Source organism: Rhipicephalus microplus, chromosome X, assembly GCF_043290135.1.
Source record: "Rhipicephalus microplus isolate Deutch F79 chromosome X, USDA_Rmic, whole genome shotgun sequence".
Lineage (NCBI taxonomy): Eukaryota > Metazoa > Arthropoda > Arachnida > Ixodida > Ixodidae > Rhipicephalus > Rhipicephalus microplus.
Window position 1 is genome coordinate 244,509,154 of NC_134710.1, and position 13,850 is coordinate 244,523,003.

Consider the following 13,850-nt stretch of genomic DNA (forward strand, 5'->3'; position numbering starts at 1 on the left):
ATAGAAGGAGTAATTGACATCACATGGCTATTTTCAAAAGTGGCCTATCAAGCGCGCTGGAATTTTCGTCGCGAAAAAAAGTGAAAGTAATGAACGTTTTGGAAAAATGTTTTGTGCCGATAGGTATTCACATTTTTCTGTATTATGACACTTAAATGTCTGTACCGGTACGCCCAGCCACCTAACTAATAAACAATAGTCATTACTCACACAGCGGAAGCAAAGCATAAGTGCCAGAATTGAGAATCGAACCCACGCCCGGATGCCCGGACTGCGACCTGAACGCAGCGCCTAGGACCGCTCGGCCATTCTGACATGCGGTTTGGCTGCTTTTGTCGAGAAATAAAACATATGACTAAAGCTATTTATCAAAGAACAGATATTGCGCGCGAGAGAAGCAGTAAATGACATCACAAGGCTATTTTAAAGAGTGGCCTATCAACCGCACTGGAGTTTCCGTCACGAAAAAAGTGAAAGTAATGAACGCCGCGGAAAAGAAATTTTGTGCCGATAGGTATACACATTTATCTGTATTATGACTCCTAAATGTCTGTACCGGTACGCCCAGCCACCTAGCTAATAAATAATAGTCATTACTCACACAGCTGAAGCAAAGCATAAGTGCCAGAATTGGGATTCGAACCCACGCCCGGAATCCAGGACTGCGACCTGAACACAGCGCCTTGGACCGCTCGGTCATCCTGGCATGCGGTTTGCCTTCTGTTGTCGAGAAATAAAACATATGACTAAAGCTATTTAAAAAAGAACAGGTATTGCACGCGATAGAAGCTGTAAATGACATCACAAGGCTATTTTGAAAACTGGCCTATCAAGCGCGCTGGAGTTTTCGTCGCGAAAAAAAGTGAAAGTAATGAACGCTGTGGAAAAGAATTTTTGTGCCGATAGGTATTCACATTTATCTGTATTATGACTCCTAAATGTCTGTACCGGTACGCCCAGCCACCTAGCTAATAAACAATAGTCATTACTCACACAGCTGATGCAAAACATAGGTGTCAGAAGTGGGTTTCGAACCCACGCCCGGAAGACCGGACTGCGACCTGAACGCAGCGCCGTGGACCGCTCCGCCATCCTGACATGCAGTTCGGCTGCTTTTGTCGAGAAATAAAACATGACTGAAGTTTATTTAAAAAAAGAACAGGTATTGCGCGCGATAGAAAGAGTAAATGCCATCACATGGCTCTTTTCAAAAGTGGCCTATCAAGCGCGCTGGAGTTTTGGTCGCGAAAAAAAGTGAAAGTAATGAACGCTGTGGAAAAAAAATTTTGTGCCGATAAGTATTCACATTTCTCTGTATAATGACTCCTAAATGTCTGTACCGGTACGCCCAGCCACCTAGCTAATAAACAATAGTCATTATTCACACAGCTGAAGCAAAGCATAAGTGCCAGAATCGGGATTCGAACCCACGCCCGGAATCCAGGACTGCGACCTGAACACAGTGCCTTGGACCACTCGGCCATTCTGACATGCGGTTTGGCTGCTGTTGTCGAGAAATAATACATATGACTAAAGCTATTTAAAAAGAAGAGGTATTGCACGCGATAGAACCAGTAAATGACATCACAAGGCTATTTTCAAAACTGGCCTATCAAGCGCGCTGGAGTTTTCGTCGTGAAAAAAAGTGAAAGTGATGAACGCTGTGGAAAAAAATTTTGTGCCGATAGGTATTCACATTTCTCTGTATTATGACTTCTAAATGTCTGTACCGGCACTCCCAGCAACCTAGCTAATAAACAATAGTCATTACACACACCGCTGAAGCAAAGCAAAAGTGCCAGAGTTGGGATTCGAACCCAGGTCCGGATGCCCGGACTGCGACCTGAACGCAGCGCTTTGGACCGCCCGGCCATCCTGACATGCGGTTTGGCTACTTTTGTCGAGAAATAAAACATATGAATAAAGTTTATTTAAAAAAGAACAGGTGTTGCTCGCGATAGAAGGAGTAATCGATATCACATGGCTATTTTCAAAACTGGCCTATCAAGCGCGCTGGAGTTTTCGTCGCGAAAAAAAGTGAAAGTAATGAACGCTGTGGAAAAGAATTTTTGTGCTGATAGGTATTCACATTTCTCTGTATTATGACTCCTAAATGTCTGTACCGGTACGCCCAGCCACCTAGCTAATAAACAATAGTCATTACTCACACAGCTGAAGCAAAGCATAAGTGCCAGAATTGGGATTCGAACCCACGCCCGGATGCCCGGACTGCGACCTGAACGCAGCGCTTTGGACCGCCCAGCCATCCTGACATGCGGTTTGGCTACTTTTGTCGAGAAATAAAACATATGACTATAGCTATTTGAAAAAGAACAGGTATTGCGCGCGATAGAAGCAGTAAATGACATCACAAGGCTATTTTCAAAACTGGGCTATAAAGTGCGCTGGAGTTTTCGTCGCGAAAAAAAGTGAAAGTAATGAACGCTGTGGAAAAGAATTTTTGTGCCGATAGGTATACACAATTATCTGTATTATGACTCCTAAATGTCTGTACCGGTACGCCCAGCCACCTAGCTAATAAACAATAGTCATTACTCACACAGCTGACGCAAAACATAGGTGTCAGAAGTGGGATTCGAACCCACGCCCGGAAGACCGGACTGCGACCTGAACGCAGCGCCGTGGACCGCTCGGCCATTCTGACATGCGGTTTGGCTGCTGTTGTCGAGAAATAATACATATGACTAAAGCTATTTAAAAAGAAGAGGTATTGCACGCGATAGAACCAGTAAATGACATCACAAGGCTATTTTCAAAACTGGCCTATCAAGCGCGCTGGAGTTTTCGTCGTGAAAAAAAGTGAAAGTGATGAACGCTGTGGAAAAAAATTTTGTGCCGATAGGTATACACATTTATCTGTATTATGACTCCTAAATGTCTGTACCGGTACGCCCAGCCACCTAGCTAATAAACAATAGTCATTACTCACACAGCTGAAGCAAAACATAGGTGTCAGAAGTGGGATTCGAACCCACGCCCGGAAGACCGGACTGCGACCTGAACGCAGCGCCTTGGACCGCTCGGCCACCCTGACATGCGGTTTCGCTCCTTTGGTCGAGAAATAAAACATATGACTAAAGTTTATTTAAAAAAAGAACAAGTATTGCTCGCGATAGAAGGAGTAAATTACATCACAGGGCTATTTTCAAAACTGGCCTATAAAGTGCGCTGGAGTTATCGTCGCGAAAAAAAGTGAAAGTAATGAACGCTGTGGAAAAGAATTTTAGTGCCGATAGGTATTCACATTTTTCTGTATTATGACTCCTAAATGTCTGTACCGGTACGCCCAGCGACCTAGCTAATAAACAATAGTCATTACTCACACAGCTGATGCAAAACATAGGTGTCAGAAGTGGGTTTCGAACCCACGCCCGGAAGACCGGACTGCGACCTGAACGCAGCGCCGTGGACCGCTCGGCCATCCTGACATGCAGTTCGGGTGCTGTTGTCTAGAAATAAAACATATGACTAAAGCTATTTAAAAAGAACAGGTATTGCACGCGATAGAAGCAGTAAATGACATCACATGGCTATTTTCAAAACTGGCCTATCAAGCGCGCTGGAGTTTTCGTCGCGAAAAAAAGTGAAAGTAATGAACGCTGTGGAAAAGAATTTTTGTGCCGATAGGTATTCACATATATCTGTATTATGACTCCTAAATGTCTGTACCGGTACGCCCAGCCACCTAGCTAATAAACAATAGTCATTACTCACACAGCTGAAGCAAAACATAGGTGTCAGAAGTGGGATTCGAACCCACGCCCGGAAGACCGGACTGCGACCTGAACGCAGCGCCTTGGACCGCTCGGCCACCCTGACATGCGGTTTCGCTGCTTTGGTCGAGAAATAAAACATATGACTAAAGTTTATTTAAAAAAAGAACAGGTATTGCTCGCGATAGAAGGAGTAAATTACATAACAGGGCTATTTTCAAAACTGGCCTATAAAGTGCGCTGGAGTTTTTGTCGCGAAAAAAAGTGAAAGTAATGAACGCTGTGGAAAAGAATTTTTGTGCCGATAGGTATTCACATTTATCTGTATTATGACTCCTAAATGTCTGTACCGGTACGCCCAGCCACCTAGCTAATAAACAATAGTCATTACTCACACAGCTGACGCAAAACATAGGTGTCAGAAGTGGGATTCGAACCCACGCCCGGAAGACCGGACTGCGACCTGAACGCAGCGCCGTGGACCGCTCGGCCATCCTGACATGCAGTTCGGCTGCTTTTGTCGAGAAAGAAAACATGACTGAAATTTATTTAAAAAAGAACAGGTATTGCGCGCGATAGAAGGAGTAATTGACATCACATGGCTATTTTCAAAAGTGGCCTATCAAGCGCGCTGGAATTTTCCGTCACGAAAAATTGAAAGTAATGAACGCCGCGGAAAAGAAAGTTGTGCTGATAGGTATACACATTTATCTGTATTATGACTCCTAAATGTCTGTAACGGTACGCCCAGCAACCTTGCTAATGAACAATAGTCATTACTCACACAGCTGAAGCAAAACATAAGTGTCAGAAGTGGGATTCGAACCCACGCCCGGAAGACCGGACTGCGACCTGAACGCAGCGCCTTGGACCGCTCGGCCATTCTGACATGCGGTTTGGCTGCTTTTGTCGAGAAATAAGAGATATGACTGAAGTTTTTTTGAAAAAAGAACAGGTATTGCTCGCGATAGAAGGAGTAAATTACATCACATGGCTCTTTTCAAAAGTGGCCTATCAAGTGCGCTGGAGTTTTCGTCGCGAAAAAAAGTGAAAGTAATGAACGCTGTGGAAAAGAATTTTTGTGCCGATAGATTTCACATTTATCTGTATTATGACTCCTAAATGTCTGTACCGGTACGCCCAGCCACCTAGCTAATAAACAATTGTCATTACTCACACAGCTGAAGCAAAACATAGGTGTCAGAAGTGGGATTCGAACCCACGCCCGGAAGACCGGACTGCGACCTGAACGCAGCGCCGTGGACCGCTCGGCCATCCTGACATGCAGTTCGGCTGCTTTTGTCGAGAAATAAAACAAAACTGAAGTTTATTTAAAAAAAAGAACAGGTATTGCGCGCGATAGAAGGAGTAATTGACATCACATGGCTATTTTCAAAAGTGGCCTATCAAGCGCGCTGGAATTTTCGTCGCGAAAAAAAGTGAAAGTAATGAACGTTTTGGAAAAATGTTTTGTGCCGATAGGTATTCACATTTTTCTGTATTATGACACTTAAATGTCTGTACCGGTACGCCCAGCCACCTAGCTAATAAACAATAGTCATTACTCACACAGCGGAAGCAAAGCATAAGTGCCAGAATTGAGAATCGAACCCACGCCCGGATGCCCGGACTGCGACCTGAACGCAGCGCCTAGGACCGCTCGGCCATTCTGACATGCGGTTTGGCTGCTTTTGTCGAGAAATAAAACATATGACTAAAGCTATTTATCAAAGAACAGATATTGCGCGCGATAGAAGCAGTAAATGACATCACAAGGCTATTTTAAAGAGTGGCCTATCAACCGCACTGGAGTTTCCGTCACGAAAAAAGTGAAAGTAATGAACGCCGCGGAAAAGAAATTTTGTGCCGATAGGTATACACATTTATCTGTATTATGACTCCTAAATGTCTGTACCGGTACGCCCAGCCACCTAGCTAATAAATAATAGTCATTACTCACACAGCTGAAGCAAAGCATAAGTGCCAGAATTGGGATTCGAACCCACGCCCGGAATCCAGGACTGCGACCTGAACACAGCGCCTTGGACCGCTCGGTCATCCTGACATGCGGTTTGCCTTCTGTTGTCGAGAAATAAAACATATGACTAAAGCTATTTAAAAAAGAACAGGTATTGCACGCGATAGAAGCAGTAAATGACATCACAAGGCTATTTTGAAAACTGGCCTATCAAGCGCGCTGGAGTTTTCGTCGCGAAAAAAAGTGAAAGTAATGAACGCTGTGGAAAAGAATTTTTGTGCCGATAGGTATTCACATTTATCTGTATTATGACTCCTAAATGTCTGTACCGGTACGCCCAGCCACCTAGCTAATAAACAATAGTCATTACTCACACAGCTGATGCAAAACATAGGTGTCAGAAGTGGGTTTCGAACCCACGCCCGGAAGACCGGACTGCGACCTGAACGCAGCGCCGTGGACCGCTCCGCCATCCTGACATGCAGTTCGGCTGCTTTTGTCGAGAAATAAAACATGACTGAAGTTTATTTAAAAAAAGAACAGGTATTGCGCGCGATAGAAAGAGTAAATGCCATCACATGGCTCTTTTCAAAAGTGGCCTATCAAGCGCGCTGGAGTTTTGGTCGCGAAAAAAAGTGAAAGTAATGAACGCTGTGGAAAAAAAATTTTGTGCCGATAAGTATTCACATTTCTCTGTATAATGACTCCTAAATGTCTGTACCGGTACGCCCAGCAACCTAGCTAATAAACAATAGTCATTAATCACACCGCAGAAGCAAAGCAAAAGTGCCAGAGTTGGGATTCGAACCCACGCCCGGATGCCCGGACTGCGACTTGAACGCAGCGCTTTGGACCGCCCGGCCATCCTGACATGCGGTTTGGCTACTTTTGTCGAGAAATAAAACATATGACTAAAGTTTATTTAAAAAAAGAACAGGTATTGCTCGCGATAGAAGGAGTAATCGATATCACATGGCTATTTTCAAAACTGGCCTATCAAGCGCGCTGGAGTTTTCGTCGCGAAAAAAAGGGAAAGTAATGAACGCTGTGGAAAAGAATTTTTGTGCTGATAGGTATTCACATTTCTCTGTATTATGACTCCTAAATGTCTGTACCGGTACGCCCAGCCACTTAGCTAATAAACAATAGTCATTACTCACACAGCTGAAGCAAAGCATAAGTGCCAGAATTGGGATTCGAACCCACGCCCGGATGCCCAGACTGCGATCCTAACGCAGCGCCTTGGACCGCTCGGCCATCCAGACATGCGGTTTCACTGCTTTGGTCGAGAAATAAAACATATGACTAAAGTTCATTTAAGAAAAGAACAGGTATTGCTCGCGATAGAAGGAGTAAATTACATCACAGGGCTATTTTCAAAACTGGCCTATCAAGCGCGCTGGAGTTTTCGTCGCGAAAAAAAGTGAAAGTAATGAACGCTGTGGAAAAGAATTTTTGTGCCGATGGGTATTCACATTTATCTGTATTATGACTCCCAAATATCTGTACCGGTACGCCCAGCCACCTAGCTAATAAACAATAGTCATTACTCACACAGCTGAAGCAAAACGTAGGTGTCAGAAGTGGGATTCGAACCACGCCCGGAAGACCGGACTGCGACCTGAACACAGCGCCTTGGACCGCTCGGCCACCCTGACATGCGGTTTAGCTGCTTTGGTCGAGAAATAAAACATATGACTAAAGTTTATTTAAAAAAAGAACAGGTATTGCTCGCGATAGAAGGAGTAAAAAACATCACAGGGCTTTTTTCAAAACTGGCCTATAAAGTGCGCAGGAGTTTTCGTCGCGAAAAAGTGAAAGTAATCAACGCTGTGGAAAAGAATTTTTGTGCCGATAGGTATTCACATTTATCTGTATTATGACTCCTAAATGTCTGTACCGGTACGCCCAGCCACCTAGCTAATAAACAATAGTCATTACTCACACAGCTGAAGCAAAGCATAAGTGCCAGAATTGGGAATCGAACCCACGCCCGGATGCCCGGACTGCGACCTGAACGCAGCGCCTAGAACCGCTCGGCCATTCTGACATGCGGTTTGGCTGCTTTTGTCGAGAAATAAAAGATATGACTAAAGCTATTCAAAAAAAAACAGGTATTGCGCGCGATAGAAGCAGTAAATGACATCACAAGGCTATTTTAAAAAGTGGCCTATCAACCGCACTGGAGTTTTCTTCACGAAAAAAGTGAAAGTAATGAACGCCGCGGAAAAGAAATTTTGTGCCGATAGGTATACACATTTATCTGTACTATGACTCCTAAATGTCTGTACCGGTACGCCCAGCCACCTAGCTAATAAACAATAGTCATTACTCACACAGCTGACGCAAAACATAGGTGTCAGAAGTGGGATTCGAACCCACGCCCGGAAGACCGGACTGCGACCTGAACGCAGCGCCGTGGACCGCTCGGCCATCCTGACATGCTGTTCGGCTGCTTTTGTCGAGAAATAAAACAAGACTGAAGTTTATTTAAAAAAAAAACAGGTATTGCGCGCGATAGAAGGAGTAATTGACATCACATGGCTATTTTCAAAAGTGGCCTATCAAGCGCGCTGGAATTTTCGTCGCGAAAAAAAGTGAAAGTAATGAACGTTTTGGAAAAATGTTTTGTGCCGACAGGTATTCACATTTTTCTGTATTATGACTCTTAAATGTCTGTACCGGTACGCCCAGCCACCTAGCTAATAAACAATAGTCATTACTCACACAGCGGAAGCAAAGCATAAGTGCCAGAATTGGGAATCGAACCCACGCCCGGATGCCCGGACTGCGACCTGAACGCAGCGCCGTGGACCGCTCGGCCATCCTGACATGCAGTTCGGCTGCTTTTGTCGAGAAATAAAACAAGACTGAAGTTTATTTAAAAAAAGAACAGGTATTGCGCGCGATAGAAGGAGTAATTGACATCACATGGCTATTTTCAAAAGTGGCCTATCAAGCGCGCTGGAATTTTCGTCGCGAAAAAAAGTGAAAGTAATGAACGTTTTGGAAAAATGTTTTGTGCCGATAGGTATTCACATTTTTCTGTATTATGACTCATAAATGTCTGTACCGGTACGCCCAGCCACCTAGCTAATAAACAATAGTCATTACTCACACAGCGGAAGAAAAACATAAGTGCCAGAATTGGGAATCGAACCCACGCCCGGATGCCCGGACTGCGACCGGAACGCAGCGCCTAGGACCGCTCGGCCATTCTGACATGCGGTTTGGCTGCTTTTGTCGAGAAATAAAACATATGACTAAAGCTATTTAACAAAGAACAGGTATTGCGCGCGATAGAAGCAGTAAATGACATCACAAGGCTATTTTAAAAAGTGGCCTGTCAACCGCACTGGAGTTTCCGTCACGAAAAAAGTGAAAGTAATGAACGCCGCGGAAAAGAAATTTTGTGCCGATAGGTATACACATTTATCTGTATTATGACTCCTAAATGTCTGTACCGGTACGCCCAGCCACCTAGCTAATAAACAATAGTCATTACTCACACAGCTGAAGCAAAGCATAAGTGCCAGAATTGGGATTCGGACCCACGCCCGGAATCCAGGACTGCTACCTGAACACAGCGCCTTCGACCGCTCGGCCATCCTGACATGCGGTTTGGCTGCTGTTGTCGAGAAATAAAACATATGACTAAAGCTATTTAAAAAAAGAACAGGTATTGCACGCGATAGAAGGAGTAAATTACATCACAGGGCTATTTTCAAAACTGGCCTATCAAGCGCGCTGGAGTTTTCGTCGCGAAAAAAAGTGAAAGTAATGAACGCCGCGGAAAAGAAATATTGTGCCGATAGGTATACACATTTATATGTATTATGACTCCTAAATGTCTGTACCGGTACGCCCAGCCACCTAGCTAATAAACAATAGTCATTACTCACACAGCTGAAGCAAAGCATAAGTGCCAGAATTGGGATTCGAACCCACGCCCGGATGCCCGGACTGCAACCTGAACGCAGCGCCTTGGACCGCTCGGCCATCCAGACATGCGGTTTGGCTGCTTTTGTCGAGAAATAAAACATATGACTAAAGCTATTTAAAAAAGAACAGGTATTGCGCGCGATAGAAAGAGTAAATGCCATCACATGGCTCTTTTCAAAAGTGGCCTATCAAGCGCGCTGGAGATTTGGTCGCGAAAAAAAGTGAAAGTGATGAACGCTGTGGAAAAAAAATTTTGTGCCGATAGGTATTCACATTTCTCTGTATAATGACTCCTAAATGTCTGTACCGGTACGCCCAGCAACCTAGCTAATAAACAATAGTCATTATTCACACCGCTGAAGCAAAGCAAAAGTGCCAGAGTTGGGATTTGAACCCACGCCCGGATGCCCGGACTGCGACCTGAACGCAGCGCTTTGGACCGCCCGGCCATCCTGACATGCGGTTTGGCTACTTTTGTCGAGAAATAAAACATATGACTAAAGTTTATTTAAAAAAAGAACAGGTATTGCTCGCGATAGAAGGAGTAATCGATATCACATGGCTATTTTCAAAACTGGTCTATCAAGCGCGCTGGAGTTTTCGTCGCGAAAAAAGTGAAAGTAATGAACGCCGCGGAAAAGAAATTTTGTGCCGATAGGTATACACATTTATCTGTATTATGACTCCTAAATGTCTGTACCGTTACGCCCAGCCACCTAGCTAATAAACAATAGTCATTACTCACACAGCTGAAGCAAAGCATAAGTGCCAGAATTGGGATTCGAACCCACGCCCGGATGCCCGGACTGCGACCTGAACGCAGCGCCTTGGACCGCTCGGCCATCCAGACATGCGGTTTGGCTGCTTTTGTCGAGAAATAAAACATATGACTAAAGCTATTTAAAAAAGAACAGGTATTGCGCGCGATAGAAGCAGTAAATGACATCACAAGGCTATTTTCAAAACTGGCCTATCAAGCGCGCTGGAGTTTTCGTCGCGAAAAATAGTGAAAGTAATGAACGCTGTGGAAAAGAATTTTTGTGCCGATAGGTATACACATTTATCTGTATTATGACTCCTAAATGTCTGTACCGGTACGCCCAGCCACCTAGCTAATAAACAATAGTCATTACTCACACAGCTGAAGCGAAACATAGGTGTGAGAAGTGGGATTCGAACCCACGCCCGGAAGACCGGACTGCGACCTGAACGCAGCGCCTTGGACCGCTCGGCCACACTGACATGCGGTTTCGCTGCTTTGGTCGAGAAATAAAACATATGACTAAAGTTTATTTAAAAAAAGAACAGGTATTGCTCGCGATAGAAGGAGTAAATTACATCACAGGGCTATTTTCAAAACTGGCCTATCAAGCGCGCTGGAGTTTTCGTCGCGAAAAAAAGTGAAAGTAATGAACACCGCGGAAAAGAAATTTTGTGCCGATAGGTATACACATTTATCTGTATTATGACTCCTAAATGTCTGTACCGGTACGCCCAGCCACCTAGCTAATAAACAATAGTCATTACTCACACAGCTGAAGCAAAACATAGGTGTCAGAAGTGGGATTCGAACCCACGCCCGGAAGACCGGACTGCGACCTGAACGCAGCACCTTGGACCGCTCGGCCACACTGACATGCGGTTTCGCTGCTTTGGTCGAGAAATAAAACATATGACTAAAGTTTATTTAAAAAAAGAACAGGTATTGCTCGCGATAGAAGGAGTAAATTACATCACAGGGCTATTTTCAAAACTGGCCTATCAAGCGCGCTGGAGTTTTCGTCGCGAAAAAAAGTGAAAGTAATGAATGCTGTGGAAAAGAATTTTTGTGCTGATAGGTATTCACATTTCTCTGTATTATGACTCCTAAATGTCTGTACCGGTATGCCCAGCCACCTAGCTAATAAACAATAGTCATTACTCACACAGCTGAAGCAAAGCATAAGTGCCAGAATTGGGATTCGAACCCACGCCCGCATGCCCGGACGGCGACCTGAACGCAGCGCCTTGGACCGCTCGGCCATCCAGACATGCGGTTTGGCTGCTTTTGTCGAGAAATAAAACATATGACTAAAGCTATTTAAAATGAACAGGTATTGCGCGCGATAGAAGCAGTAAATGACATCACAAGGTTATTTTCAAAACTGGCCTATCAAGCGCGCTGGAGGTTTAGTCGCGAAAAAAATTGAAAGTAATGAACGCTGTGGAAAAGAATTTTTGTGCCGATAGGTATACACATTTATCTGTATTATGACTCCTAAATGTCTGTACAGGTACGCCCAGCCACCTAGCTAATAAACAATAGTCATTACTCACACAGCTGAAGCAAAACATAGGTGTCAGAAGTGGGATTCGAACCCACGCCCGGAAGACCAGACTGCGAGCTGAACGCAGCGCCTTGGACCGCTCGGCCACACTGACATGCGGTTTCGCTGCTTTGGTCGAGAAATAAAACATATGGCTAAAGTTTATTTAAAAAAAGAACAGGTATTGCTCGCGATAGAAGGAGTAAATTACATCACAGGGCTATTTTCAAAACTGGCCTATCAAGCGCGCTGGAGTTTTCGTCGCGAAAAAAAGTGAAAGTAATGAACGCTGTGAAAAAGAATTTTTGTGCCGATAGGTATACACATTTATCTCTATTATGACTCCTAAATGTCTGTACCGGTACGCCCAGCCACCTAGCTAATAAACAATAGTCATTACTCACACAGCTGAAGCAAAACATAGGTGTCAGAAGTGGGATTCGAACCCACGCCCGGAAGACCGGACTGCGACCTGAACGCAGCGCCTTGGACCGCTCGGCCACCCTGACATGCGGTTTAGCTGCTTTGGTCGAGAAATAAAACATATGACTAAAGTTTATTTAAAAAAAGAACAGGTATTGCTCGCGATAGAAGGAGTAAAAAACATCACAGGGCTATTTCCAAACTGACCTATCAACCGCACTGGAGTTTCCGTCACGAAAAAAAGTGAAAGTAATGAACGCTGTGGAAAAGAATTTTTGTGCCGATAGGTATTCACATTTATCCGTATTATGACTCCTAAATGTCTGTACCGGTACGCCCAGCCACCTAGCTAATAAACAATAGTCATTACTGACACAGCTGAAGCAAAGCATAAGTGCCAGAATTGGAATTCGAATCCACGCCCGGAATCCAGGACTGCTACCTGAACACAGCGCCTTCGACCGCTCGGCCATCCTGACATGCGGTTTGGCTGCTGTTGTCGAGAAATAAAACATATGACTAAAGCTATTTAAAAAAGAACAGGTATTGCACGCGATAGAAGCAGTAAATGACATCACAAGGCTATTTTCAAAACTGGCCTATCAAGCGCGCTGGAGGTTTCGTCGCGAAAAAAAGTGAAAGTAATGAACGCTGTGGAAAAGAATTTTTGTGCCGATAGGTATTCACATTTATCTGTATTATGACTCCTAAATGTCTGTACCGGTACGCCCAACCACCTAGCTAATAAACAATAGTCATTACTCACACAGCTGATGCAAAACATAGGTGTCAGAAGTGGGTTTCGAACCCACGCCCGGAAGACCGGACTGCGACCTGAACGCAGCGCCGTGGACCGCTCCGCCATCCTGACATGCAGTTCGGCTGCTTTTGTCGAGAAATAAAACATGACTGAAGTTTATTTAAAAAAAGAACAGGTATTGCGCGCGATAGAAAGAGTAAATGCCATCACATGGCTCTTTTCAAAAGTGGCCTATCAAGCGCGCTGGAGTTTTGGTCGCGAAAAAAAGTGAAAGTGATGAACGCTGTGGAAAAAAAATTTTGTGCCGATAGGTATTCACATTTCTCTGTATAATGACTCCTAAATGTCTGTACCGGTACGCCCAGCAACCTAGCTAATAAACAATAGTCATTAATCACACCGCTGAAGCAAAGCAAAAGTGCCAGAGTTGGGATTCGAACCCCCGCCCGGATGCCCGGACTGCGACCTGAACGCAGCGCTTTGGACCGCCCGGCCATCCTGACATGCGGTTTGGATACTTTTGTCGAGAAATAAAACATATGACTAAAGTTTATTTCAAAAAAGAACAGGTATTGCTCGCGATAGAAGGAGTAATCGATATCACATGGCTATTTTCAAAACTGGCCTATCAAGCGCGCTGGAGTTTTCGTCGCGAAAAAAAGTGAAAGTAATGAACGCCGCGGAAAAGAAATTTTGTGCCGATAGGT

At 44.5% G+C, this 13,850-nt stretch overlaps 24 non-coding genes across 24 annotated transcripts; all 24 read right to left on the reverse strand.

Annotated features, from left to right (window-relative positions):
- Window positions 1–622: 622 nt before the first annotated feature.
- TRNAL-CAG (transfer RNA leucine (anticodon CAG)) lies at window positions 623–706 on the reverse strand. Its single transcript has one exon. It is a non-coding gene; the product is annotated as a tRNA-Leu (tRNA).
- A 308-nt stretch (window positions 707–1,014) lies between these two features.
- Window positions 1,015–1,098, reverse strand: TRNAL-CAG (transfer RNA leucine (anticodon CAG)). Its single transcript has one exon. It is a non-coding gene; the product is annotated as a tRNA-Leu (tRNA).
- Window positions 1,099–1,406: 308 nt separating this feature from the next.
- TRNAL-CAG (transfer RNA leucine (anticodon CAG)) lies at window positions 1,407–1,490 on the reverse strand. Its single transcript has one exon. It is a non-coding gene; the product is annotated as a tRNA-Leu (tRNA).
- Window positions 1,491–2,189: 699 nt separating this feature from the next.
- TRNAL-CAG (transfer RNA leucine (anticodon CAG)) lies at window positions 2,190–2,273 on the reverse strand. The gene has a single exon. It is a non-coding gene; the product is annotated as a tRNA-Leu (tRNA).
- A 308-nt stretch (window positions 2,274–2,581) lies between these two features.
- TRNAL-CAG (transfer RNA leucine (anticodon CAG)) lies at window positions 2,582–2,665 on the reverse strand. The gene has a single exon. It is a non-coding gene; the product is annotated as a tRNA-Leu (tRNA).
- Window positions 2,666–2,971: 306 nt separating this feature from the next.
- Window positions 2,972–3,055, reverse strand: TRNAL-CAG (transfer RNA leucine (anticodon CAG)). The gene has a single exon. It is a non-coding gene; the product is annotated as a tRNA-Leu (tRNA).
- A 310-nt stretch (window positions 3,056–3,365) lies between these two features.
- TRNAL-CAG (transfer RNA leucine (anticodon CAG)) lies at window positions 3,366–3,449 on the reverse strand. The gene has a single exon. It is a non-coding gene; the product is annotated as a tRNA-Leu (tRNA).
- A 307-nt stretch (window positions 3,450–3,756) lies between these two features.
- Window positions 3,757–3,840, reverse strand: TRNAL-CAG (transfer RNA leucine (anticodon CAG)). The gene has a single exon. It is a non-coding gene; the product is annotated as a tRNA-Leu (tRNA).
- A 310-nt stretch (window positions 3,841–4,150) lies between these two features.
- On the reverse strand, window positions 4,151–4,234 carry TRNAL-CAG (transfer RNA leucine (anticodon CAG)). Its single transcript has one exon. It is a non-coding gene; the product is annotated as a tRNA-Leu (tRNA).
- A 305-nt stretch (window positions 4,235–4,539) lies between these two features.
- On the reverse strand, window positions 4,540–4,623 carry TRNAL-CAG (transfer RNA leucine (anticodon CAG)). The gene has a single exon. It is a non-coding gene; the product is annotated as a tRNA-Leu (tRNA).
- Window positions 4,624–4,932: 309 nt separating this feature from the next.
- Window positions 4,933–5,016, reverse strand: TRNAL-CAG (transfer RNA leucine (anticodon CAG)). Its single transcript has one exon. It is a non-coding gene; the product is annotated as a tRNA-Leu (tRNA).
- Window positions 5,017–6,107: 1,091 nt separating this feature from the next.
- TRNAL-CAG (transfer RNA leucine (anticodon CAG)) lies at window positions 6,108–6,191 on the reverse strand. The gene has a single exon. It is a non-coding gene; the product is annotated as a tRNA-Leu (tRNA).
- Window positions 6,192–6,891: 700 nt separating this feature from the next.
- Window positions 6,892–6,977, reverse strand: TRNAP-AGG (transfer RNA proline (anticodon AGG)). Its single transcript has one exon. It is a non-coding gene; the product is annotated as a tRNA-Pro (tRNA).
- Window positions 6,978–7,287: 310 nt separating this feature from the next.
- TRNAL-CAG (transfer RNA leucine (anticodon CAG)) lies at window positions 7,288–7,370 on the reverse strand. Its single transcript has one exon. It is a non-coding gene; the product is annotated as a tRNA-Leu (tRNA).
- A 308-nt stretch (window positions 7,371–7,678) lies between these two features.
- On the reverse strand, window positions 7,679–7,762 carry TRNAL-CAG (transfer RNA leucine (anticodon CAG)). Its single transcript has one exon. It is a non-coding gene; the product is annotated as a tRNA-Leu (tRNA).
- A 307-nt stretch (window positions 7,763–8,069) lies between these two features.
- TRNAL-CAG (transfer RNA leucine (anticodon CAG)) lies at window positions 8,070–8,153 on the reverse strand. Its single transcript has one exon. It is a non-coding gene; the product is annotated as a tRNA-Leu (tRNA).
- A 307-nt stretch (window positions 8,154–8,460) lies between these two features.
- TRNAL-CAG (transfer RNA leucine (anticodon CAG)) lies at window positions 8,461–8,544 on the reverse strand. Its single transcript has one exon. It is a non-coding gene; the product is annotated as a tRNA-Leu (tRNA).
- Window positions 8,545–8,851: 307 nt separating this feature from the next.
- On the reverse strand, window positions 8,852–8,935 carry TRNAR-CCG (transfer RNA arginine (anticodon CCG)). The gene has a single exon. It is a non-coding gene; the product is annotated as a tRNA-Arg (tRNA).
- Window positions 8,936–10,418: 1,483 nt separating this feature from the next.
- TRNAL-CAG (transfer RNA leucine (anticodon CAG)) lies at window positions 10,419–10,504 on the reverse strand. The gene has a single exon. It is a non-coding gene; the product is annotated as a tRNA-Leu (tRNA).
- Window positions 10,505–10,812: 308 nt separating this feature from the next.
- TRNAL-CAG (transfer RNA leucine (anticodon CAG)) lies at window positions 10,813–10,896 on the reverse strand. The gene has a single exon. It is a non-coding gene; the product is annotated as a tRNA-Leu (tRNA).
- Window positions 10,897–11,206: 310 nt separating this feature from the next.
- On the reverse strand, window positions 11,207–11,290 carry TRNAL-CAG (transfer RNA leucine (anticodon CAG)). Its single transcript has one exon. It is a non-coding gene; the product is annotated as a tRNA-Leu (tRNA).
- A 701-nt stretch (window positions 11,291–11,991) lies between these two features.
- TRNAL-CAG (transfer RNA leucine (anticodon CAG)) lies at window positions 11,992–12,075 on the reverse strand. Its single transcript has one exon. It is a non-coding gene; the product is annotated as a tRNA-Leu (tRNA).
- Window positions 12,076–12,385: 310 nt separating this feature from the next.
- TRNAL-CAG (transfer RNA leucine (anticodon CAG)) lies at window positions 12,386–12,469 on the reverse strand. The gene has a single exon. It is a non-coding gene; the product is annotated as a tRNA-Leu (tRNA).
- Window positions 12,470–13,170: 701 nt separating this feature from the next.
- TRNAL-CAG (transfer RNA leucine (anticodon CAG)) lies at window positions 13,171–13,254 on the reverse strand. The gene has a single exon. It is a non-coding gene; the product is annotated as a tRNA-Leu (tRNA).
- Window positions 13,255–13,850: the final 596 nt, after the last annotated feature.